Source organism: Dromiciops gliroides, chromosome 2 (assembly GCF_019393635.1).
Source record: "Dromiciops gliroides isolate mDroGli1 chromosome 2, mDroGli1.pri, whole genome shotgun sequence".
NCBI classification, from domain to species: domain Eukaryota; kingdom Metazoa; phylum Chordata; class Mammalia; order Microbiotheria; family Microbiotheriidae; genus Dromiciops; species Dromiciops gliroides.
Window position 1 is genome coordinate 690,297,386 of NC_057862.1, and position 27,075 is coordinate 690,324,460.

General features: G+C 50.0%; 1 protein-coding gene across 6 annotated transcripts in view; it reads left to right on the forward strand.

Moving 5' to 3' along the window:
• Positions 1 to 27,075, forward strand: part of LPIN1 (lipin 1) — a 132,870-nt gene that overhangs the window by 43,969 nt on the left and 61,826 nt on the right. For 2 of the 6 annotated variants that reach the window (XM_043985971.1, XM_043985970.1), the window contains exon 1: positions 25,037 to 25,216. The exons of 2 other annotated variants lie outside the window; for them this stretch is intronic. The gene's annotated coding sequence lies outside the window, so the exon portion shown is untranslated. Of the gene's footprint in view, positions 1 to 25,036; positions 25,217 to 25,631; positions 25,654 to 27,075 lie in introns of those variants that run through there. 2 more of the 6 variants (XM_043985969.1, XM_043985972.1) reach the window with 2 other exon arrangements.

Genomic DNA, 27,075 nt, shown 5'->3' on the forward strand with positions numbered 1-27,075 from the left:
ACCACCTAGCTGCCCCCCAGCCTATCTTTCAATCACATGTTTGATGACATACTCGATTCTGATTCTTCATAGTTTCTTACGGGTTTTATGCTGTAGTCTGCTCATGCCCACCTTGTCTGCATACTCACCATTGCCTAGTGGATGACACTCATCTGTCATTCTTCAGAGGCCATGACTCACAGCCATACAACACTGGTAGAACATTGATAGGAACCTGCTGGACCTTTGGTTCAGGCAGACTTTGGACAGAGGGGTATGAAAGGAGCTGTGTAGTCTCCCATGTCTCTCTTAGGTGGTTTGTGTATTTTACAACATGCTAAAATTTGGGTTGTTTTTCATCCACTTGGTTTTTCCTGTGCGGATGATTAGAACAAACTCTTGAGTGATCATGTATCTCTTCTGTCATGTTCCATGGCTTGATGCAATCAATCAACTCGTTGACAAGCATTTTTAAAGCACCTCCTATGTTCTAGGCTAAGTTTAGTTTGCTGGGAATACAAATACAAGCAGAGAAAAAGACAGTCCCTGCTCTGAAGGAGCTTACATTTTTTTCCTCTTTTTTTTGTGGGGCAATGAGGGTTAAGTGACTTGCCCAGGGTCACACAGCTAGCAAGTGTCAAGCCTGTGAGGTCGGATTCTCTATCTACTGCTCTATCTACTGCGTCACCTAGCTGCCCCAGGAGCTTACATTTTAATGGGAGAAGACTACATATAAAAAGAAGTTGAAAGGGGTTGGGCCCCAGATGATGGTGCCATGGGATAGGTCCTGATAGAGTCTTGAGTGTAGCTTGTAGAAGAATAAAGGCGTGGCGGACCCGGGCCTCCTCCTCAGATGGAGTTTCTGAAAGGAGCCATCTCATCTGAGGAGAAGCAGCAGGGGTGGAGAGTGCTTCCTGTGGCCTGGAGTAGGGCCTCTAGGGGCAGGAGGACAGAGGAAGTATGCAGGGTAGCTTGGAGAGGAAAACCAAGGATCTGTATGTTACAGGCCCGGGAACCTCAGAAGTTTTCTGGGGGAAATCAAGGAACTTTCTTGAGAAACCAAACCAAAGATCAGACCCACCTAAAGAAATAAGTGGCACCTGATCTGGACTGAAGTAACTCCAGGACCACCACCCTTCATTCCAGTCTCCCCCACCCCTTGAGGAGATGACCCTATTAGACCAAAGGAGTGTGAGGGGACAGAACAACCGCCCCTCACCAGACTGCTTCCAACCCACCACCCAATCAGGGAACTTCCACAGTCAGATGATTGCCCCATCGGACCCCCATTGGTCCTCTGTAACAGTATCTGCTTGTCTCCTACTGGAGGAGATTGGTATCTCAGAGCCACGCTCTGTGCCCTGCCTTCTCCCCATGAAAAGAAGTCTAAGGTCTCTCCTGGTTTCTTTTCCCTAGCACCTAAATAAAATATTATTTTATTACAGTTCGATTTGTGTGCAAGAGGGTGTCGTTCTTTAAAGAGGAATTCCTGAAGACCCCTCCCCAAACCCTCATCCATTTCCCCATAACATATAGAAATTCCCTGTCCCCAGAGAAACCCTCCTGACTTGAATTCCATGCTTGATATTCTGCACAAGAGGGTCAAAAAATCAGGGCCTGCTTTCTTTCCATTGTCCTTAGCTGCAGGGACTGTGATTTTAGCTTTCTTGTGTCCCCAGCACTTAGCACAGTGTTTGGCATTCAGCAAGTGACTAATAAATGCTTGTTAATTGACTGACTCACACATTTGGATCTTCTATGCTAGTTTTTGAGTGCCTCCCACACTTTTGGACCCACCCTTTAATCTTTTGCAAATCTAAATGGGCCAATGAGTTCACCATATAGTCACAGGGGTCTTAGCAACTTCCCTCTTTTTTTCTATCTCATCAGAATTGTTCTTTTTGCCCGGTTAAGATTTCAAACTTGATGTGGGCTGGCCTACCCGGTGAAATTTTAATCTATGAGATCCTCCTTACCTTTTGCATATCAGACAGTGCATGGCTTTCTCTTATCAGAAAGGAGTAGCCACTTCTCTTTAAATGTTGATGGAAACTACTCCTTACCTGAAGAAGTCTTTCTTATATATTCCTTTATTCAGGGTTTCTCTCTTTTGTGGAAGGAATGTAGATTTTAAAGCCTACAGTCCCATAGGGCAACTTAAGATGAAGTGGAAGGCAGCAGTGGGAGTCAGCTTCCATGTTCTATCCCATGCCAATGAGTGGACGGGTCAGCTCATGGGAAGGACATAAACCACCGAGATCAGTCCTCCTTGGGCTCCTAGTTAGAATCATTTTTAAAAAAGAAAGTCCCATAGAGGCTGGTGTGCGCCTCTTTAAGGTTTCACAATTGAGAAGCCAATAACTTGGAAACCAGCTGCTCTGGCTGGGGTTGGAGAAAGGTCAAGTGAAGTTGAAGAGATCCGCAATCCGGCATTCTTGGATAGCCTGCAACCAGCACGTTAGAGGTGATCTTTGACCGATAATCATGGTTTGCTATAATCCCCCTTTGCCTTGCTAACATTTCTCATTCGATTTCTACATGCAGCCTTTTATCTCCTGTCCTCTTCTTCCCGCCTCCCCGGGGTCTTGCCTGCCTAATTATCTTGTATTTATTCTCTTCATATTGATCTGATGCATGCATGCATTTATACCTAATATTTAAGATCTAGTCTATCCTCCCCCTCCCCATTAAAATGTAAGTTCCCTGAGAGTAGGATGTTTGATTCTTTACATTTTTGTCCTTAACGCCTAGCCCACGGCATACAGTAGACACATACTAAATGCATGTTGATTGTTTGATTGACTAGGAGAACTGGGCCAGGCAGCCTGGCAGAACAAAAGGGTGGTGAATTGGAACCAAAAGGCTGGGGTTCGGTTTTGACTGTGACCCTTCCTCACCAAGTCTCAGTTTCCTCATCTGTATGATAGGGACAAAGTTCACCTCACAAGGTTGTTGTGAGAAAAGGACTTTGTAACTCACAAAGGACTCTCAGATCTAACACGGGTTCTTGCTATCGGTCACTGAAAGGCCTTTTGTTTGCCAACAGAAGAGGACAAAAAACCCAGGATGGGTTTCCCCTTGGCCTCGCCATGAGCCAGTTTGTGACTTGGGGCCAGCTCACAAGAGCTTATTGTTTCAGAGTCAAGGACGTCAAAGGATCATCAATTCAGAGCCAGGAGGCACCTGACCCAGGTCCAGAAGAGAAAGCTGAGGTGTCACAGCCAGCCAGGGGTCTTGCGATGGCCCACGACTTCCATGTTGCTCTACTCGCTTACAGAGGGAACCCACTGAGTGGACTCAAGAGATTGCAGCTTTGCTTAGGGCTGGGGAGTGGCTTGGAGGTCATCTGGTTGACCGGTGTCTTGTTACAGATGGGGAAACTGAGGTCCAGAGAAGGGCCCGTGAGATTCAGCTTGCCAAAGACCACAAAGCTGGGATCATCCCAGATGTATCAGGGCAGGAGAGCAGAGTTCGGTCCCTGCATGACGGCTGTATAAATGGTGGGCGATCCCAACCTCTCTGACCCTGGAGTGGGACCTCCTCATTCTGGCCTCTTAGCCCGCAGGGCTGCAGGGAGGAAGGACCATGCTGGTCATTCCCTGAGCTATGACTATGCCCTGACTGCTCAGGAGGACCTCTTTCTACTGGATACAAGAAGAGCTGATTCCCGTCTCATCATTCAAGGCTCATTTCATGGGACCTTCCTAGGATTTGTCTCCACTGGCAAAGGGATGTATGGATTATGGTGACCTCTCCCTTTCAGTGGGGCCTCCTAAACTCCCGTCCAATGATCTTCCCTCCCAACGCCTTCCCCGTGACTTCTGACCACTGAAGGGGAGGGGGAGTTCTCACTCCACAGACTTGGTACCAAAGGGCTTCAGTCTCTTTGCTTCGAGGCTCATGTACAAAGAAGAGAAGGGGGCTTGGATTTAGACGCAAGAGCTGGGGTCTGATTCTGCCTCAGATACTTGGTGGCTGCTTCACTTGCACAAACCCCTTAACCTCTCCGATCCTCAGTTTCTCAATCTGCAGGACCCACTTCAAAGGGTTGTTGTGAGGCTTAAATGACATAATAGAGATAAAGGGCTTTGCAAGCTTCAGAGTGATGTATGTGGTAGGTGCTTAATAATTGCTCGTGACTGGTATTTCTCTTGTTGATTTATTTGAAAGGCTGTCTGTGTTTCTTTTCCTGGTACTGATGATTTAATGAAAGCTCTTTGATTATTTGAAGATGGCTGTCAGGCTCCCTCAGTTTGCTTTTCTCTAGGCTTCATATACCCAGATTGTCCAATGGACCCTCACAGGGCATGATTTGTAGATGATTCTGAGTCAGCCAGTCAATAAGCATTTATTAAGCACCAACTATGTACCAGTCACTGGGCTAAGACCTGGAGATACAAAGAGAGGTAAAAGACAGTCCCTGCTCTCGAGGAGTTGACAGCCCAGTTGGGGAAACAACATACTGACCACTGTGACAAAGAAGCCATAGACAGGACAGATGGGAGGCCATCTCAGAGGGAGGGGGGATGGGGGAACAGGGGGCACTGGAGATGGCACTTGCAGGAAGCCCCAGAAGTTAGGAGGTGGACATGAGGAGCGGGGGCATTCCAGGCATGGGGGACGGCCAGGGAAAATGCATGGAGGCGGGCGATGGAGGGTCTTGTGGGAGGAAGCCCACGGAGCCCGGTGTCCCTGCATCAAAGAGGACATGGTGGTGAGGAGGTACGAGGTATACAGAATCAAATACAATTTTCTAGATGGGTCCAGACCTCTAAGTGGAAGAGAATTACATCTAGAATGATTTTCCAGTGACTCCCATGTGAGTGCTGCAGCTCCCAGCCGGGACAGTGGAGAGAGCACTGGCTTTGGGGGATCCTGGAGGTGCAGCCTGGTGCTGCTGTTGGCTGCCTGGGTGAGTTTGGGTAAGCCATCTCTTTGGTGGGCCTCAGTTTCCTCCTCTGTAAAATGGAGGGAGCAAACTAGGTCACCGTGGAGGCTTGGGGAGCCATGATCCAATCTGCAATTGATTCTCCATCAATCAGTGTCAATCAACAAGCATTCATTAAGCATCTACTCTGTGCCAGGGACTGAGGAGACAGGCAGAAGGAAAAATATCCCTGCCCTCAAGGAGATTCCGGTCTAGGTGCCTAGAAGATAACATGTATGTTTATATCAACATCTATATCCATAATACTAGCCCTTGGGGCTTAGGAAACACTTCATGTAGATAAATTGATTGCACCTATAACCTTGTGAGCTCTCCATCAAGACTCCAAAATGGGTGCAAAGATGGAGGAAAGAGGGTCCAGCAGAGTCCTCCCTTTCCCATACGCTTCCTGGTTGGTCGGTGGCTTTACAGATGGTTAGGAAGTGTGACTCTCTGGCTTTGCCAGCTGGGGTCTCGAGGCCTTCTCAGGGTTCTGGCGTGCTGCAAATGAACTCAGAATGTGGGTCATACCTTAAGAAATCGTTCCATGGGTGGACTACCGTCGTAAACTTGGCTGTTCGTGTCCTAACGTGAAGGGAAAGCCAGATGTTGAGTGGACATGAGAGCTTTCTCCACTGCCCCCTCCCCCCAACAGAAGCTGCTCCATTGGCTCTTCCCTCACTTGTACCACTGTGGCTCGCTCTGCTTAACACACACTTATATTAAGTAACTTAACACACGCTGGTTCTTGCGGCTAAAACATTTTCTTCTCCTGCTGTGTCTCAGGCCACAGTATTTTCTGGTCATCCGGGAGGGTGACTTTCATCTGCCCTTCACTGGTGTTTTGAATCTCTCGTTTGTTTGGCGAGGCACCCAGACAGACGTTCTAATCCCTCCTTTGGCATAACAGAATGTTTCCCTGTGTGGGTGGCTCCAGGGACAAACACTAGAAATGGTCCAGGGCTGGTCCTGTGACCTGGGGCAGTGAGCACCCCATGGGGTCAGAAGGTCCACAAAGAGCAGGATGGCTGACTGTCCTCTCACTTACTGGGTGTGGGCATCATAAAATCATTGGTCTTGGCACTTTAGTGACCAGCTAGTCCACCCCCCTCATTTCACAGATCAAGAAACTGAGGTCCAGGCAGGGTGAATGATTTGCCCAAGATCACACGGGTAGTGAGTGACGCCGGGGGTGGGACTTAAACTCACCCAGGTGCTTTGATGCCAAAGTCTGAACTTTCCAGTGCAGTGTGGCTCCTTCTTCATGTCCAGATTGGATTAGATAATAACAGTAAGAATATAGGGAGCTCACATATCAATATATCTGTGTATTGCTTTCACATGGGCTTATCCCTCACCTCCACCCCTCTTTGAATGGCAGGGCTCTGGGCTAGTCCCTGAATCTCTCTCAGCCTCAGTTTCCTTATCTGTAAAGAGAGGATTGTAACAGCCTCTACCTCCTAGGGTTGTTGGGAGAATTAAATAAGATGCCGTATAGATAAGCACTAGATAAAAATTCTGGCCGTGTGTCCTTTAGGCAATGGGAGGTTTGAATATCTCCTCTCCACAGCTGGGTGGGGAATGAAGACATTTCAGGATCCTTATGAGCAATGTTGTCTTCCACACCCTCTCACCATCTAACTATGGTTTGCGGACGGATGTTTAGTCATTGAATAGGATTCATTTTATAGATGAGGAAATGGGAATAATCAAAGCACATTCCTCCCAGGATTATTGTGAGATTAAAAGGAAAATATTTGTTAAACCCTTTGTCAACCGCTAAGCACAATATAAATGCTATTGCAAGTCACTCAATCCTGCTTGCCTTGTTTTCCTTATGTGTAAAATGAGCTGGAGAAGGAAATGGCAAACCACTCTAGTCTTTCTGCCAAGAAAACCCCAAATGGGGTCACAGAGAGTCAGATACAGCTGAAAAAAAAAATGACAACACAGCAGCAGCAACAACAATAACGGGATGGAGTTCTGAGCCTGGAGTCAGGAAGACCTCAGTTCAAATTCAGCCTCTGACACCTACTAGCTGTGTGACCCTGAGCAAGTCACTTAATCTCTGTTCGCCTCAGTTTCCTGAATGGTAAATTGGGATTAATAATAACACCTACCTTTGAGGGCTATTGTGAGGATCAAATAAGAAAAATACTTGTGTTAGATAATTATTAGATAATAAATTAGATAATTATTCTATTACAATATCTGTGCTTAGCACAGTGTCTGGCACGTAGTAGGCACCTAATAAATGCTTATTCAAAGGTTCGGAAAGAAGTGACTGAAAATGATAAGCATACTGGCATTTGGACCCAAGGCCAGAGCTGCCTCTTCCTCTGCAGGCTAAGGGTTCTTAATATTTTTGTTGCCATGAATCCCTTGGGCATGTCATCTAGAGAAGCCTCTGTACCACTTCTCAGAAGAATGTTTTTTAAATGGGTAAAATAAAATGCAGAGGATTACAAAATAAATTACAGTATTTACGATTCACAACGTAATTACAGTATACTGAAATACCTTTTAAAAAAATGGCCCCCAGGGGCAGCTAGGTGGCGCAGTGGATAGAGCACCGGCCCTGTAGTCAGGAGTACCTGAGTTCAAATCTGGCCTCAGACACTTAACACTTACTAGCTGTGTGACCCTGGGCAAGTCACTTAACCCCAATTGCCTCACTAAAAAAAAAATGGCCCCTGGATGAAGAGCACCCATGGGATCCCATCTCCTCTCTCTGAGCAGGCTCTTCTCCCCCTTCCCAGCCCCCCAATCCCAGCCCCCCAATCATCCTTTCTTGTCTTCCTCTCCTCATCTGGCCCCTCTGAGGTGCTGATGTCACAATCCTGCCAGGCAATAATGCATCCATTTCCTAGGGTCCCTGTAGAGGGGAAGAGAGGGCCAAAGGAAGATGGAGAAGGAGGAAAAATGGGAGGAGGAAGAATTGGTGCAATAAGGGGAAAGAACAGAGCGGGAGGAGAAAGGAAGGAACCGGAGGGAAAGAGAGGGAGCCATGCCTATCCCAGTAGCAGCTGCTTCTTGGTAGCCTGCCGTGCCGATCAGGGTGGACAATGCGAGAGCAGAGACAACATCGGGGCGGGGAGAGTCCTCGGCACTGGCATCGACGGCTGAGGCTGCGGAACCATCGGGCACCTGCCACTAGGTCAGAGAGCATGTACTCGGGGCACACGTCATGGGGCACACGAGGCTTTCTTCTGAGAAAAAAGGTAAAAGGCAGCAAAAAGGGATCCTGCCCAGGGCTTGCTTAGGCCTTCTCAGGCTGCTCTCAGTCAGTCAATCAATGAACATCTGCGATGCGCCTTCTGTGGGCTTTGTTCTCTGGGAACAAATCCCTCAGACTAAGGGAATGGAAAGGGTCTGGGGTGCCAGGAGGCCAGCAGGGCAGAGAGCCGAGAGACTGGGGCCCCCAGGAGCCAGCTTGAGTGTGTGGGCTTCCCCTTTCTGTGCCTCAGTTTCCTCCTATGTAAAATGAAGGAACTGAAAGAAATCTATCACCCCCATAGATTGTAACCTGGAGGGCAGGCGTGTGTTCTCTTTGTCTTTGTGATAGGCATCCAGCAGGTTCTTAATAAATGTTGGTTGGACTTGAATAGGACATGGTCTGGCTCTAACAGTCTGTGTTCTATGTTCTAGCTGTCGTTCTCTGTTCTAGGGGCCCCTCTGCTCTGATATTCTCTATGTTCTGACATCTGTGAGGAAGAGACTCCTTGGTCCACTCTTGGCTCCCTCACTCTCTCCTCCTGAACTTTGGGCTACACCCCCTTTTATCCAAAGCTAGAGGTCTTCACTGCAGGTCTACAGGGAGGGGCAGGGCTGTTCACTGAGATGGGCAAAATGACATTCTCATTTTTACTGACCTTTAACAGAAATCTAGCATTTCCTTTATAGAATGAATTAAAACCAGCCATAATATTGCTCCCCTCCTCGCCCCAGCCTTTAAGGACCTAAAGAAGTTGAAGACCACAGTGGGGTCTACATTCATCCAGAGAGACGTGTATTTTGTTGGTCCTTGAGCTTTCCAGAGACTGTCTGGAATCACACCTTATCCATTGCCACTATTTTGAGCAGCTTCTGAGAATGGATCCGCAGAGACCCTAATGAGGAAATGCTCAGTTTAGCCAATTCAATTCAATTCAACTCAATTCAAGACAACCTAAAACAACACAGCATAACATAACATGATCCGATCCAATAATACATTAAGGCTTTATTAAGTATCAACTGTATTTAGAGTCCGGTGCTTACTGGTTATACTAGATGGAGAGGATAATTCAGAAGGGGATCCCTGATCTTACAGAGCCGACACAGCTGTGGGGGAGATGGCATAAAGACAGATAGAATAAAACAATGGACATAAAGGCATTAGAGAAGGCAGAACGGAAGCTATGTGAGGTCCCCAATGCTCTCTCCTGGATCCTCTTCTCGCTTCTCTTTGTATTCTCTCTTGGTACAGTTATTATTGTTTTAATTATTTTAAGTGCACAACTTATTATGGGTGCACTGATGACTTCTATGCAGATGATGCCCAAATTCTCTCTCTCAATTATCTATCTTCTCTCATTATCTATCTATCTATCTATCTATCTATCTATCTATCTATCTATCTATCTATCTATCTATCTATCTATCTATCTGTCTGTCTGTCTGTCTGTCTGTCTGTCTGTCTGTCTGTCTGTCTGTCTGTCTGGTCTGTCTGTCTGCCTGCCTGCCTGTCTATCAATCATCTATCATTTCTCTCTACCTATTCATCATTGATATTTTCAATTATATCTATCCATCTTTGTTTCTATCTGCATTCATCTGTTTCTCTTTCTTTCATCTATCTATCTATCTCAATCCATCATCAGCTATCTTTATATCTCTGTCTGTTTCTATCTCATTCTCTCTCTCTTCTTTCATAATTTGTCAACTATCATCTGTTTCTCTACCTATCCACCAGTCGTCTGTATTTCTATCTACCCATTCATGTTTCTACCCATCCATCATCTATCTATATTTCTGTGTCTCATCTCTGTCTCTTTTCCTCTCTCCATTTATCTGCATACCTCAAGTGTTTCTGTCCCAAGCTCCAAACCTGACAGCCAGCTGACTCCATGTGGGTGCCCCAAAGGTACCTTAAATCCGGCATGCCCAAAGTGGACATTCCTTCCCCCAACTTCCGCTTTCCTCTTTAGGCACTGCTGTCCTCCCATTTACCCGGGTACTCGGCCTTGATGTCAGCGTTAGCCTTGACTGGTCTCTTGCTCATAACTGCCTGCCTCCATTCAGTCAATTGCTAAGCATTGTGTGTCCAGCTTCACAGCCGGCCTCCTGTCCATGCCTTGTCTCCATGCACATGGCCACCCCCACTTTGCAGGCCCTTATTCCTTCTCACCTGGACTGTTGTGCAGCCTCCTCCTCCTCCCCCTCGGGCCCCCCGATTCTTACACTCTTCATTCTCCATGCAGCTGCCAAAATAGGCATCTCATGCACCGAGACTGACTGAGTCATTCCCCCACTCAGAACTCTTTTGTGGCTCCCTAAGACCTTTTGGTTAAAGGGTGGAATTCCTCCCACTGGCATTGGACACCATCACATTCGGCTCCCCCGGCCTGTTCAGGCTGCGTTTGCGTCGTACCCCCTAGAGAACATTGGTTAGACTGATCAACCTTCTGCTCCTGAGCTCCACTGCCCGTCTCTCCTCCCTCTTGTCTTTGCACTAGCTGGGACCACACCCGGAGTGCTCTGTCTTCCTCTCCAGCTCCTAAAGTCCCCAACTCGATTCAAGGTTCAGTACAGATGCCACCTCCGTTTCCTGGACTCTCTACCCTTGATGGGCAGGGGTGGGAGACAATTTGGACAGTGATCTCCTGGATACAAGAGACTCCCTTCTCCACTATACCTTGGGATAGTAGAGATTTGGGGGGCCCTGAGAGCATGCGCAAACAACTTTTCCAAAGTCAGCCAGCCAGCAGGGTTAGAGGCAGGGCCTGGGCCCAGGTGCGGGCTGGCCTCTCTGTTCCCCATCGCACCCTGCCCTCTCCTTTTATTTCCTCCCCCTTTTTGTGTGGGATGTATTTGCTCACCTGTCACATTGCATCCTTCCAGCAGAGGGTGAGCTTCTCAGGGACAACAGGATAGATGAGGTGTCCCTGAAAGGTGAAATAATAGAGTTAGAGGCTGAAAAGCAATACTGAGTGTTTTCTCTCTGCCTTATTTTTTATGTAAACCAGGAAAAAGTGGGGCCTATACTGGATCTGCCTCTTCAGTAACTGACTCTTTTTTTTTTTTTGTGAGGCAATTGGGGTTAAGTGACTTGCCCAGGGTCACACAGCTAGTAAATGTCAAGTGTCTGAGGCTGGATTTGAACTCAGGTCCTCCTGACTCCAGGGCCGGTGCTCTATCTACTGCGCCCCCTAGCTGCCCCAGTAATTGGTTCTTAATAAGAATTTCTTGGAGGAGCGACTGTGCAGCTACCATGTAGTGCTTTATGCCCCAGTCCTGCAGGTGGCCCCTGCACACCTGCATCTGGATGTCTGTCCTGTTCAGGGAGGGAAGGTCTCAGTCCCACCACCAATCCTGGTTTTCTTTTGTCAGCTATTTCTGGAGTTGGGCCTTTCCTTCTTTTTTTTTTTTTTTTTTTTTGGTGAGGCAATGGGGGTTAGGTGACTTGCCCAGGGTCACACAGCTAGTAAGTGTCAAGTGTCTGGGGCCGGATTTGAACTCAGGTCCTCCTGAATCCAGGGCCGGTGCTTTATCCACTGCACCACCTAGCTGCCCCCCGCTTCACTCACTTTGTCCCCCCCACACTGACCGTGGTCCCAAGGGCCTCTGCCCTTTTGGGCTCAGCTCCTTGAGAAGGTGCTCAACCACTGATGTCTCCACTTCTGTCCTCTCCAATCTGGCTTCTGATCGCAGCATTCAACTGAAGCTACCACGGCTGTTGGTCTCTTCTCCAGCCGTTCTTCTTGACCTTGGACAGCACCCCCTTTCTGCCTGTCTGTGTGTCTCTGTCTCTGTCTTTCTGTCTCTCTGTCTCCTCTATGTCTCCTCTCCTCCCCCTCATTCTCCTCCTATCTCTCTGCCTGCTCCCCCTTGGTCTTCTTTGCTGGAGCTTCATTTAGATCCCATGGCTTATAATGAGAATATCCTCCAAGTGCTGTGTCCTGGGCCATCTTCTCTCCCTGAGCTCGATTTCCCTTGTTGATGTTCTCAGCTCCCCTATTAATTATAATTTCTATGGAATGACTCTGAAGCGATCCAGCCCAGACCCCTCTGCTGACCACCAGCAGACATCTCCAACTGCGTGGCTCTTTCCCGACAAACCCTTCCCCTTTCCTTCCTTCCCTGTAACTGTCCAGCCTCCCAGGCCTCCAGGCTTGCAGCCTCGGATTCTCCCTGATTTATGCCCCCTCCTCTCCTCCGACATTGCTCCCAGCCCGGTGCGAGCCCTCATCACCTCAGGCTTGGACCATTTCAAGAGGTTCCTGGCTGGTCTCCCCGTCTCAAGCTTCCCCCCTGCTCCAAAGAGGGAAAGTGACTAACTCAGGGTCACAGAGGAAGTAGAAAAGATAGAGGCTGGATTTGAACCTGGGCCCTCTGGTTCCAAGTCCAGCCCTTTTCACCAGCAATAATCTAATGAGAATAATAGCTAACATTTATTTATATAGCACTTACTGTGGGCCGGGCCCATGCTAAGGGCTTTACAAGTATTGTCTCATTGGATCCTCCCAACAACCCCGAGTGCTAGATGCCTTATTATTCCCATTTTGTAGACAAGGAAACTGAGGTAAATACAGTTGAAGTGACTTGCCCAGGGTCACACAGCTAGAAGTGTCTGGGGTCAAATTTGAACTCAGGTCTTCTTGACTCTAGGCCCAGTGCTCTATCCACCTCTGTCTGCTGTAGCTCTCAGAACTGGTGGTTGTGGGAGTGTGCATGTCCCTAAGGTTTCTTTGCTTTGCCTTTGGGCTTTTCTAAAGTGAAGGCCTGTCCTGGCTCCTCCCCTGCCCTAGAAGTGTTAATGGCTCCCTATTGTCTCCAGGCCAAATGCCTTAAAAGTCCCCTCACAGCCAGTTCTGGCCCCTCTTTGCTCACTCCCCTTCACTCCGTATTCTAGTTCAATTAACCTATTTGCTGTTCACCAAAGTTGTTATTCCCTCTCTCCGCTCCATGCCTTTTCCCCGGCTGCGTCCCTGCCTAGAATGCACCTCCCCTCCGCCTGCCCTTTCTTGGAGACTCAGCTGAGGTGGCCCTTCCCTGGTCACCTCTGGTTGTTAAAGTCTCTCCTTCCTCAGATGGTCAGAAAACACAAATAGACTGGAGTCCCTGTGAGGGCAAGATGGGCATTTTGTTTTGTCTTTGTGTGTCTAGAGCCCAGCACAGGGCCCTGGGTCATTCATCTACAGCCCCACAGTCTCAGTGCTGGAGGGGGTCGGGAAAAGGCCTGAAGGAGCCCGTGCTGTCCTCGGCCGTCACAGATGTAAAATGGTGACAATGGGCCTGCCTCCCTCGCAGGGAGGAGTGGGGAGCCCCAGATCACCATGAGCATTGTGGGGTACCAGCCGTGCTTGGCTGTGGCCCCAAACTGCTGCCCCTCCACCCACACCTTCCGAACGGGCACCTTCTGCTCCCTTTCCTTGCGTCTTTGGCCCTCTCTTTGTCCTTGACCCCCTTCTCCTGCCATCTTCCCTTGTCTAAGGCTGACTGTTCCTCCCATCCCCCGGACCCGGGGCCTTCTTTGTCTCTCTTCCCTCCCTCTGTCGCCTTCTTCTGCAATCCCCCTTCACCTCTACCCTGGACAACATGGCCTTGTGACTCTTAGCCTCTGTCCTCTTGTAGGCCCGTAGATTTAGACCTAGAAGGGGCCCTAGAATCCCACCCTTGATCTTGTGGAGAAAGCAGCTGAGGCTGAGACAGACTAAGTGGTTCGCCTGGGGTTACATGGCTAGTTAAGTGTCTGAAGTAGGATCTGAACTCAGGGCTCGCCGACCGCAGATGCCGCAGTGATATTTGTAAAGCGCAGGGTCTGATTCTATTCTTTGAAATGGAATTTTCTCTCTCTTGCTTAGTTTTGTGGGTAACTGACAGGAAATAGGATGATTTCTTTGAGTTTATCTTGTATCTTGCAACCCGACTGAAGATGGTGTTTCAATTTTTAGTTACGGTCCTAGGGTTTTCTAGATAAAATATTGTTACTGGGAAAAAAAAGAAAGAAAAAAAAAGGAAAAAGAGAAATGTCGGCAGGACCCAGCCTGCACCAGTCCACACGGCGGTACCTGCCAACACCCCGGTGGTCTTAATCAGTCTTGATACCGCTTCCCCGGAGCTCCCTGACATCCCGGCGAAGGAGGCAGGGCTGTCGTCCATCCCCTCCATTGTACAGCTGCAACTACTGAGGACAGCTCGGATGCTGGCTCAGGAAGCCTCCATAGCTCCCTATGGACGCTGGGCCTGCCTTCTTCCTCAGGCCTGGCTGGGTCCCTCTCTCCCCAACCTCCCAGGAGGAGAAAGCCCCCAGCTGCTTAGCCTGGCCTGGCAGAGTAGCCCCAAGCTTTTCACACAGTCAGACTGGGCTCTTCTGCTCGTTCCTCATGTTGTCCCTCCTCACACCTTAGCTACTGCACTTCTCGGCTTAGGGAATGCCCTCCCACCTGCCCGAGGGCCCTGGCATGGGGTGACCCCCCAGGACATTTGCCTTGATTGTCTCTCTTGGAAGGGACCCCGGCCTCCCTGGCCGCATCTCTCTCCAGCAGCAATCAGGGTCTACTCCCAACCAAAGCTGTGTATGGGAGCGTCCCTGGGATCCATCTCCATAGAGCCAGTGACCCTGGCAATGACGGGCAGTGGTCCCAGAGGGCGAGGTGGTCAGGCTGGCATCGGCCCTCTGAAGGCCAGGCCGGCTAAACTTGGAGGAACTTCGTGCCCAGGGTGGCTGCAAGGGGACGAGCTTTGTGGCCAGAGCCACCTGTGAAGGCCACCGCCCAAGTTACAAATAGCTCGCTATCTGTCTTGGTGAAAGGGGTCCTTCAGTGCTGGGAATGAGAGGTCTGTGGGAGGCAGTGTGGACTGGAGGATAGAGTGTTGAACTTGGAGTCAGGAAGACGAGGGTTCAAATCCTGCCTCAGACACTTACTACCTCAGTGACCACTTGACCTGCCTGCCTTAGTGCCCTCATCTGTAAAAATAGGGAAAACAATAGCCCCTGTGCCCTACCCTGGGCAGGTCCCAGGATCCAAGATCAGAGAGTGGGAGCTGGCAGGAGACAGATGGCAGAGGTCACCAGGTGTAGCCTCCTCCTGTTACAAATTGGGAAACTGAGGCCAGGCGAGGATGAACGACTCGCCCAGGTAATGCCATGTGGGCACTGGCGCACCCTCCAAAGGTCTCCAGGGGCCGAGGAGGATGGGCCTGATGCCCCATCACTCCCCCCGCCTCGATTTCCTCTTTTCCATAGAGAGGGCAGCATCTCCTCCTGCTGGCCTGGATCTTCAGAGGGGTCAGCACGTGCTCCCCTGGGAACAGGAGACCCTCGGGCGGGACCGGGGGCTCCTCCTTCCCGACAGGGTGTCCCCTCGTACATTTACACCTTGTTATCATTGGGCCAGGCTGGCCACCTGACAACCCTGCCAAGTAGGAGGGTCTTTTACCCTGTGACATAGGTGGTGCTGCTCTCTCATTCTACAGATGAGCACACACAAGCTGCAGCACTTAAGGGACTTGCCCAGGGTCACACAACTAGTAAATGACTGAGGCTGGATTTGAACTCAGGTCTTCCTGACTCCATGACCCTGGTCTATCCGTTGTGCCTCCCAGCCACATCATGAATGCCTTTGAATGTCAAACAAAATAGTTTAAATTGGTCCTGGAGGTGATAGGGAGCTATTGGGGTTTATTGAGTAGGTGGGGGGGGTGGGAGGGAGCCCAAAGATGCTCTCATTTTGTCCATGTGACAGTGACTACATTTTGTATGTACTTGGAGGGCCCACTACGCCTGATTTTTACATTTTATTTTTGGACTGTACATGGAATCTCTTCTGTCCAGGGGAACTCCCTCTGTCCATAAGGGTCCCCATCTGCAACTTCGTTGTCTTGGAGAGTTGCCTGGGACGCTGAGATGGCTTTTACAGGGTCACATGGCTAGTGAATGTGTCAGAGGTCAGATGTGAATCTAGGCCAGTGATCAGTCAACATTTATTAAGCACCGGCTGTGTACCAGGCACGTGCTAAGTGATGGGGTACAAACTCAAAGGCAGCCCTTGTTGCTTACCCTGTCATGAGGGAAGACAGACTCCAAGGGGGGAGGGTGTGATGGGCCCCAAGGGGTGCAGCTTGGGGGAGGGGCTACAGAGAGGGCTGCGGGATCCCTGCAGGCTTGGGGAGGAGTTCTTTGCTCAGGCCTCTGGCCCTCCAGTCAGAGGCCCAGGTGTGGAGGCTCCTAAGGGGGCAGGTTTATAGCTAGCAATTATAGGGAACTTTGAGGTTGGCAAAGAGCCCCACAAATATCTCAACTGATCCTCACAACATCCTTGTGAGGTAGGTGCTATCATTATCCTCTTTTTACAGATGGGTAAACTGAGGCAGACAGAGGTGATTTGACTTGTCCAGGGTCCTACCAGGTAGGGTCTGAGGCTGAATTTGAACTCAGATCTCTTTGACTCCAGGTCTAGTGCTCTGTGCACTGTGTCACCACCTTGATGCCCCACTATGCACTCAGAACAATAATACATATTCCAGCCGCCAGCATGAGTGTATACAGCAGGCACTTAATAAATGCTTGAAAGTTTGCAAAGTGCTTTCCTCACCACAAGGCTGTGAGGGAGAGAGCTTCATGTACTATTATACATACCTATTTATATTGGAGGAAGCAGAGGGATTTTAAGCTGTCTCTTGACTTCAAATCTAGGGCTCTAAAGTCCATCCCACTTCTGACATTCTATGTTTCATGTCCGAAGGTGCTTAGCCCACATTAAGCGCTTAATAAACACTTGTTCCTTCCCTGCCTCCTTCCTTCTCTGTTCTAAGGCCCTTCCCACCACTGACATTCTCTGTTCTGTTCTAAGGTCCTTCCCAGCTCCAATATTCTGTGAGCTGATGGATCAGGGCCCTTCAGAAAAAGGTGCTTGGAAGCCCCAAATTTCCGTGTATTCCATGGCTTGGGAGGGAGAGATGGTGGGGCTCCCGTGTGCCTCAAGGCCTTTTCAGAAGCTGAATTAGCTGGTTCCGGGCCCTCCTTAAGGATCAGTTTTGCTGAATTGTAGGTAACTGATGAAAGTTCAGGAGAAAACAGCAGACAAGGATGGAGTTGTGTGTCTTGGACGACTCTCACGCTTTGGCAGGTCTTTGAAAAACCGCTCCAGGCCCCATCCAAGTGTTTGCACGGTAGGGCGTGTGTGCACCTGCCTGATAAAACATGTCAGGTCGGGGGAAGTCTCCCCAGAGCAGGCCTGGCTGGGTGAGCTCCACACTGACTGGCGAGCGTCTTCCTTACTGGGGCTCTGAACTATGTCTGGCACTTTTCATCTCATTTTGATGCCGGCTATGGGTGCTGTTGTTGGTTTGTTTTCTGAGCCTGCCAGGCTGTTGTAGCAAGAATGCCAGCTCTGGACTTTGAAAGTAACTCACCCCAGACCCTTGGGCTAGATTCTTGCCCTGTCTGGGCCCCAGTTTCTTCAACTGTAAAATAATAATAAGAGCCAGCTTCCATCTAGCACTTGATCCTTATAACAACCCTGTGACATAAGTGCTATTAATTCCCATTTTGCAGGTAAAGAAGCTGAGGTATACAGTGACCTGCCCAGGATTGCCTACCTGATACGTGTCCCAGGCAGGATTTGAACCCAGGTCATCCTGAGTTCAAGCCCTGAACTCTATCCACTGGGTCAACTAGCTATCTCTGGGAACAGATGGACCAATCATCACGAAACAACATTCATTTATTAGGCAAGGTGCTATGTGCCAGGCACTAAAACAGGCCCTGCCCTCCCGGGGCTTCACACTTCTTCAGGAGAGACAATAGCAACGAAGGGTAACTGATTTTGCATAAACATATGCTAAACATATGCACGGATATTGCAGAATGGATATAAAATTGAGACGAGGTGACTTTGGGAGGCAGGAAAGAGGCCACAGGTGAGGATGGAAAGGATGCCGGGTAGAAGCACACATTAAGCACCTACTGTGTGCCAGGCGCTTTACAAATGATCTCATTTCACCCTCATGACAACCCTGGGAGGCAGGTGCTGTTATTATCACCCCCATTTTGCAGATGAGGAAATTGAGGCAAATGGGCTAATGACTTGCTCAGGGTCATGTAGCTAGGAAGGGTCTGAGGCTGGATTTGAACTCAGATCTTCCTGACTCAAGGCCACCCAGGTGTGTGGCAGGAGACACGCTCTTCTGGAAGGTATACAAGAAGGCTAGTTTGTGTAGCACCGAGTGTGTGAAGGGGTCCGATGGATGAAGCTAGGAAGGCAGTTTGGAGCCACATCGTGAAGGGTTTTAATGCGGAGCAAAGGAGCCTAATTAATTCTGGATGTCGAAGCAGCCTCCTGGGGGTATTGGAAACTCAGTCCTGCAGTTTAAGAAATCATTCGGGCAGCTGAGGGAAGAATGGACTGGAGAGAGTGTTTGGCATCTTTGTGATGGGGTCCCTCTTGCTAAGAAATGTCTGGGTACAGGGCAAGAGGTAGGGATTATTGTTGGTGTTATTCAGAAGAACTCACATTTCTATCATCTTAGTTTTTATTTAGTTTTATTTTTAATTTTTCTCAATTACATGTAAAGATATTTTTTGAGTTCCAAATTTTTCTCCCACCCTCCCTTGCCTCTCCCTCCTGAGGCCAGCGAGCAATTTGATATAGGTTATATATTACTATCACGTTAAATATATTTCCACATTAATCAGAACAAAAGGGGGAAAAAACCTCAAGAAAGAATAAATAAGAACAATAACAAAAAAGCCACAACAAAAATGAAAATAATCTGCTTCAGTCTACATTCAGACTCCATAGTTCTTTTTCTGAACGTGGAGAGCATTTTCCTCTGTTAAGGGCTAAAATTCTAGCTATTCTGTCTAAAATGTCTAATGAGTGGTCGCCAATAAATTATAAGCTTTAGCAAGAATTAGACTTTTAAGCATTTATTAAGGAGAATAAGAGTTTGGTAAAGAGAGAGAAAGGCCTAGATTCCTATCTATTAAAGGGAGAGCACATTTCTAGCTCCCCTCTCCACCAGCATCCTCAGGAAAGAGAGCGAGACTGAGCGCCAGTCTCTTCCTTCCTCCTCCCACTAGCCCACGTCACTTCCTTTTCCAAAGAAAAGACTCCTGGTCTTGCCCTCAAAGACCTTCGCTTCGTGGGCAGAACTCTTCTACAGTAAGTCTCCAGCAGGTGGTGTCATTCCAATCATTACAGTCCCCGCTTTGTTTCCTCAAGAAAAGGTACGTTTCCGTGATGAAACAGTCAAAAATAAGAGAATATAATAACCCATGCTAACTAACAATATGTTAATAACAATATAGAAAAGGGAGAGAGGAAAGTGTCATTCCAATCGTTACACCACCATAAGTCTTTTGGCATTGTCTTGGATTATTGCATTGCTGAGAAGAGTTAAGTCTATCACAGCTGATCATCACACAATTTTGTTGATACTGTGTGCAATGTTCTCTTGGTTCTGTTCACTTCACTCAGCATCAATTAATGCAAATCTTTCCAGGGTTTTCTGAAATCCATCTGCTTATCATTTCTTACAGCACAATCATATTCCATTACATTCATATACTACAGCTTGTTCAGCCATTCCCCAATTGTTGGGCATCCCCTCAATTTCCAATTCTTTGCTACCACAAAAAAGAGCAGCTATGAATATTTTTGTACATTGGGTTCTTTTCCCTTTTTTATGATCTCTTTGAGATAACAGACCTAGTAGTTGTATTGCTGACTCAAAGGGTATGCACAGTTTTTTCTTTCTTTCTTTCTTTCTTTTTTTTTTTTGTGGGCCAGTGGGGGTTAAGTGACTTGCCCAAGGTCACACAGCTAGTAAGTGTCAAGTGTCTGAGGCCAGATTTGAACTTAGGTACTCCTGAATCCAGGGCCAGTGCTTTATCCACTGCACCACCTAGCTGCCCCCATGCACAGTTTTAAAGCCTTTTGGGCATGGTTCCAAATTGCGCTCCAGAATGGTTGGATCAGTTCACAACTCTGCCAACATTGCATTAGTGTTCCAATTTTCCCACATTTCTCCAACCTTTATCATTTTCCTTTTTTGTCATATTAGCCAATTGGACAGGTGTGAGGTAGTACCTCAGAGTAGTTTTAATTTGCATTTCTAATTTGCATTTCTAATCAGTAGTGATTAAGAACATTTTTTCATATGGCTGTAGATAGCTTTAATTTCATCATCTGAAAACTGCCAGTTCCTACATTTCCATCATTTTAAAGTTCACAAAGTGCTTTCCTGATGGCATCTCTGGGAACTGGGCAGGGTGGTGCCATTGTGCCCATTTTAGAGAAGAGAGGTGATTTGCCTATGGCTGCCTGGTATCCAGCATGGTCAACACTGAGCTTACTGCTCATCTGGTGGGAATCAGGGATAGGGTTGCATGGGAATGGTGAGAGCACTCGAGGGTTGGATGGGAACTCATTGCCTATTTCATCTAACCTGTGCCCCCAAAGGATCCCACTCCAGCACACAAGGGAATCAGCCATCCAGCCTCTTCTGAGAGGGGCAGTTGTCCCTTCCTGATGCAGTCCATCTAGCCTGGGGATAGCTTTCACTCTGCTCCTGTCCCAGCCAAAGCAACAGGGGGCACATGCAGAGTGGGAAAGAGATGATCCATTTTCTGTATATTTTCTTTGCTCCCCAGTGCCCTATGGATATGTAGAAACCAGCTGCTAGAGCACATCATGGACCTGTGTGGGCTAGGTGACTGCTCACCCACTGTCCCCATTACACCAGGACCTCAGTCTTTTTCTGGGATTCTCCTGGATGAGGCTCCTCCCCAGAAGAGACCTTGGAGGCTTATTTAGTCCAGCCCTCCTTGAAAAGGGGATCTCTTCTACAATACCCAGTTTCTGCTTGAACCCCTTCATTGCTGGAGAGCTCACTACCTGTCACAGCAGCTCATTTTACTTTTAAACAGCTCTGATCGTTAGGAGGTCCTTACACTGAGCCACGGTTTGCCCCTCTCCAATTCTGGTTATCCCTTGGCTCTCCAGGGGCAAGACAAATAAATTCTTTTTCTGCATAACGTAATGGATGCAGAACACTTCTTCAGGCAGTCTTCCAGGCTTGGAATGATCTCCTTCCTCTTGATGACACTGATTTTCTTCAAAGTGCTCCTCCTCCTCCAGGAAGCCTTCCAGCATTCTCCCCCACAACTACCCAGGAGAATGGAAGCCCCACATGGGCAGGCACTGTTTCTTTCTCCTTTTTGCCTTTGAATGCTCGGTGCCCAACACACTGCCAGGTACCCAGCAGATGCTCGGTATCCAGCAGGTGCTTGATACACACACTTAATCAAACTCAAAGGGAAATCACAGAGTGCGCTCTACTCTGCCTCATCGTTCTCATGAAAAGATCGGCGCGGGAGAGGGAATTCCCATACTAGAAAGACCATACAGCGATGAAATCACAAGTCTCAGGCTGCCTCTGCTCCCAAATCCTCTAGTAACGAGTCAGCCTTATTAGAGGACAATGATTCTTCATTTTCCAAATCGTTTTGCCTTTAAGCCAAACACCCCTTGCACCTTAACTCTAGCACCTTTAGGGCCAAAGAGAAGCATCCACTCCCTCCCTGGTTCTGCCACTGAGCTCCCTGGATGACCTTGGGCAGCCCCTTCCCCTCCCTGGGCCTCAGTTTCCCTTTTTTGTAAAAGGAGGGGGTAGCAGTGGCCTCTGCAGGCTCTTCTGGCTACGATTCCAACGTCCTCCCAGTGTCCCTCAGGCACCAAGGTTTGGACTGGGAGCCAGTTTGTAACCACCTGTTCTTGGGGGAGGAGACCAAACAATTATTCATCACCTGTAACCTGGGAAGCCTTGTGCTAGGGGAGGAGGCACCTGGGGCAGGTCAAGCGCCACCTTCACTGGCTGGGTCACCTTGTTGGGTGCCCCTTGGGGGGAGCCCCTGGTGTCGGGGCAAACACCCTGGTCCAGGAACCAGGAGACAGGGCTTCTTCTGCCACCGACTGTTGGTAGCTCCCGCGCAGGGACTTTGGGGAGCTCAGCTCCCCTTGCCTCCAGCTGAGACTGCCTGGGCATTTGTAAAGTGCGGATGGGGACCCAGGTGTGGGAGATCTCCTCTAGAAAGAGTGACCCTGTGTGACTCGGTGAGTCAAGAGCTGGGCTGACGCTGCCTGCATCCCTTTAGATAATATAGGGGTGGAGATAATAGTCACATAGGACAGGGAACTTAGAGATTTGAGAGATCATACTGACTTAGGGGCGTGAAGCACTTTGAGGCTGGCAATGTACTACTGAGCCTGTGAAGGACAGGTGAGGGGGGTTAGGTGACTTGCCCAAAGGTCACATAGCAAGCAAGTGTCAGAGCTGGGATTTGAACCTTTGAACCAAGGTTTTTGGGACCTCAGAGACCACTAGGCTCTCTATGGATCAGCTGAAGGAGAAAGAGAGCTGCAATGAGGACCAAGAAAGGTGTTCCAATCCCAGCTCCCTCTATTACCTCTGGTGTCACTCGAGGTGAGTCACACCCTCAGTTTCCCACCTATGAAATGGGCATCATAACGCCTGGGCTTCTTCCCTCATAGGATTGTCGAGAGGAAACACCCTGCAGACACCTACTCGTGTTGGGTGCCCTAATAGACTCACCTGCAGCACATCAGAAAAAGGAAGTTGACTTAGCTCTGGCTAAAGCCAACCTTGGAACTCGGAACAGAGTCAGAGCCGGGAGGGATCCAGGAATATTAGAACAGAAAGGGATCTTAGGACAGATGGAGAAACTGAGAGTCAGGGAGAGGAATGACTTGTGTTCCAGCCTAGGTTCTCCACCGTAAGCCCCCTCGGAGACTGCCCAGCTCCTGGTAGATCTGACTACCCCAGCTGCTGTGTGGGTGCCACCTCCGCTCCCGCTCCCCTCCCTGCCCAGGAGAGCCCTCTTCTCTCCCGCAGCAACCCCCACTCTATTCTTTCCAGTCCTCCTCCCTGCCCTCTCCCTCCCACTTCCATCCCTCCCCTCCATATTTCCTCCACCCTATCCCCTTCCCCTCCCCATCCCTTATTCCCCCATATCCCCTTTCTCTCCCCATCCCTCCCCTCCATATTGCCCCCACCATATCCCCTTCCCCTCCTCATCCCTTTTTCCCTTATCTCCCCATCCCTCCCTCCATATTCCGCCCTCAAATGTTCTTCCCCACTCTATCCCTTATTCCCCCTCTTTCCCCATCCCTCCTCTCCATGTTTCACCCCCATATCCCCTTCCCCTCCCCATCCCTTCTTCCCTTCTCTCCCCATCCTTCCCCTCCATATTGCCACCCCATATCCCTTCTCCCCATCCCTTATTCCCCCATATCCCCTTCCCCTCCCCATCCCTAATTCCCTCGTCTCTCCATCCCTCCCCTCCATATTACGCCCCACCCCATATCCCTTCTCCTCCCCATCCCTTATTCCCCTCCCCTTCCCCCCTCCCTCCTCCTGTCCCCCCGCCCCTGCCTGGCTCTGCCCTGCCCAGGAGAACCTTCTTCTCCCATGCAGCAGCTCCGAGAGCTGGGCTGCTCCGGGGGGCCGCCTCCTGATTGGCTGAGCGGATCACCTCAGCTCTCCTCCTCCAGGGGCTGAGTCATCACTAGTCACCAGGCATGAGCCCAGACCTGGCTGCGGGGCCCGTGGAGGGGGGTGTCAGACACACGCCGCCTGGTGCTCGGAGCATCCAGGGACATTGCTTCTAATGCAATCGCTCCGCAATATTTCTTATTCCGCCGGCCAGAGAAAGTTTTTCTGGAGGCCACGCAGCCCCACCCTCTCGTTTACTGGGGAAGAGGGGCTGGTCGAGAGAGGGGCAGAGACTGCACTGGAACTGAGGACGCCCTCCCGCCCGCCCCCCCCCCCCCCAGCGCTGGGCTCTTTCCCTTTACTAGGCTCCCTCCAAACTACATTTTAGAGCATCCAGCCCAACCCCCTCATTTTACAGTGGGAGAAACTGAGGCTTAGGGCGACATGCAGGATTCCGACCCAGACGCTCGGACCCCCAGGGCTGGTGCTCCTTCCCCTCTCCTGTTTGGAGGGGGAAGGGAGTCCAGAAATCCCTAAGCCCACTTGGGGGAGGGGTCAGGCCGTCTAACTTTTGTCTCCGTAGGGGGTCCTCGAGGTCCGGGATGGTTTCCCCTGCTCGGCATCCCCAGCCCCACTCCAGCACGTGCTGGAACAAGCCAGGCCCAGAGAGATGAAATGCCAGGTCCTGGGGTGGGGGCACCTTCCTTACACCGGGCTCCCTCTTGGTGCCTGGCTCGGACCTGAGAGCCTACGTGCGACCCCCCGGACAGGCAGGGCCCGCCCATGTATATGTGCATATACCCCTGTGTACCTGCACGTGCGCGCGCACGGACACACACGCGTGCATATTGCCCTGTACCCTGGGAGCAAACATTTGCCAATGCGTGTGTATGCGCACACGCGGTCTGGGTGAAGGTTTCATCATTCAAGCTGAGGCCACATTGCAAACACAGAGCTGACATGTCTAAAGTAAATGGAAAGAATAGGAGCGTAAAGCCCGCCTTGTGTATACGTAGAACACACACATTAGATAGGCATGGCTCTGTGTGTGTGTGTGTATGTATGTATGTATATGTGTATATATGCAGATAATACGGACACGCGCCCCCAAGTCCCCAACATGCACAGGCTGTCTTAAAAGTCTCAGTGCGGAGTGAAACCCGCATGGACGTACGCATGCATGTATACACGCACGCACACAGGCATACGTGTACATGTGTCTGTTTCCACGCGCGCGCGTGTATCTTATCGATTTCTCTCCCGGACGACCTAAATGACGCCTCTAAAGTTAATTGTGGTCACTCGGAAGCCCCGTAGAAGCCCGTGTGACTCGCGGACGTCCACAAGGCGCGGTCCACGTCCATGGCCACACCCCCCGCGCTCCCCCCTGCCGCTCCCCCACGCACATCTGGGCTCCACCTCTGGGCGGGCGAGCCGAGAGCCGCGGAATTGACAAGCTAGCTCAGACTTTGTTTGCATACAAAGGGGACACCTCGGGCCGGGCTGCGGCCTGGGGAGGGAAGGCGATTCCTGCTTCCCCGGACTGTTCCCGGGACGAGCCTTGGGGTGCCCTGGCCCCCCAACCGCCAGGTATGGCCTTGGTCTTGACTGGCTACGGCCTGGGAGCGGGGGAGGGGGGTGACGATGTGCGCCAGCCCCGGACGCATGTGTGCGTGCGTGTGCAACCGAATGTGCAAGAGTGGGGGACAGCGTGGGGAGGGGGGGAGACGTGAGGGGGACAGGACAAGAATGAGTTGAGAGGAAGAGAGAGGAGAGAAGGACGGGGAGGAAGGAGAGAAGGAGGAGAAGGGGAGAGAAAGGAGAGGGGAGGGGAGAGGGAAGAGAGAAAGGAGAGACCGAAGAGAAGACAGGAGGGAGAAAAGAAAGAGATGGGGGAAGACAAGAGAAAGACAGAAGGAAGGGAGAGGAGAGAGAGAGGGAGAGAAAGAAGGAGAGGGAAGGGAGAGGAGAGGAGAGAGAAGAGAGAAGCTCTGGCTCAGAGGGGCCTGTCTCTGTCCCCTCCCCAGGTGGGCGGCAGGTGCCACGGTGTTCCGGTGTTCCCGATGTTTAGGGACACTGCGATGTTGTTGCCTCCTCAGAGTTCTCCTGCCTGTCTTAGACCTTATTTGTGTGTGTCCCCTTCGTTTTTTTCTATCCTTTCTCATTGTCTCTCTGTGGGTGCAGCGGGTATAGACAAGATGTGGGGGCCAGTAGCCCCCAAAGTCTCAGAGGGACTGTGTGTTTCACTTGCAAGGTTTTGGAGCATCTTTCCTTCCCCACACCCTGGGGCCGGGCAAAGGCTGCCCTGGAAGGGCTGAGTCCCCTCCAGGCGGTCTTGGAGCCCACTGTTGGGGCCCTGGGGTCTTGGCTGCCCCCGCCCTGCCTCTTAGCTGTTTTTTCTTTCCTTCCCAAGAGAGTGGTTACTCCAGGGAAGGGAACCTCATCTGAAATTTGGTTTGTTGGCTTTGCACGGGGCTTTCCCCCCTTGGCTGGAGAGTTTTATTTGGAGATGGCTCTGTCCTAAGGTGTTGCTTTGGAGGGGAGAAAGCTTGTCTGTCCAAGGCTCCCGACCCTCAGTCCCCGCGATTGCAGCTCTCCCGGCTGAGACAGAAAATACCCACAGATCAGCTCGGAAAGGAGCGATCCAGATTCAAGGTGCATTAGGTAGGTGCGCAGTCTGTGCCGAGATATGGAGAGTCACAGGGTGGTGGACCGGACCTTGGCGGTCCAGATGGAGAAACAGAAGGGAAGCCATTTGGCCAAGGTCACACAGCCCGGGGAAGGAGAGCCCAGGTTGGCCAGGGCTTGGGAAGAGTGGGGAGCAGTTTGGGGGAGAATGTGTTAAGGGCACAAGTTAATGTACATTTAATCCGAAGTGGGGATTCCCATGAAGACCACCCTCCTAGGGTCTCCTAGTGAGGAAGCTTCCCCCATCAATGTAGATGGGCCCCTTCTCCTCAACCAGTCGTCTTAGTGAGCTCAGATAATCCTGGGGCACCGTTGCTTGTTTCTCTCCTGTTTCTGTCTTGACTTTACATCATTAAAAGAAATTAAAAGAAATTTGGCCTTGTGACTTCATTGATAAGGAGTCAGGATTCTAACCCAGGTCTTGCTTTGTACTAGAACTTCTCATTTTTGTTGTTATTTTAGGTGGTTCAGTGGATTCAGTGTTTCATTGCTGCCCCCCCCCAGTCAGAAAGGCCCAGTTTAAAATCCTCTCAGCTATGTTACTTCAGACTCTGTGACCCTAGGCAAATCACTTAATCACTGCCTGCCTCAGTTTCCACATTTGTGCCCTTGTGAGGATCAAATGAGATGAGATCTGCAAAACACCGAGGTCCTGGCACACTGAGGGCCTGGCACACTGAGGGCACTGTGTGATAAGCTTCCTTTACAGAGGCAGATCACCCCCTGGCCTGTAACTCTTGTTTTGGAGAAGGGCTTTGGGC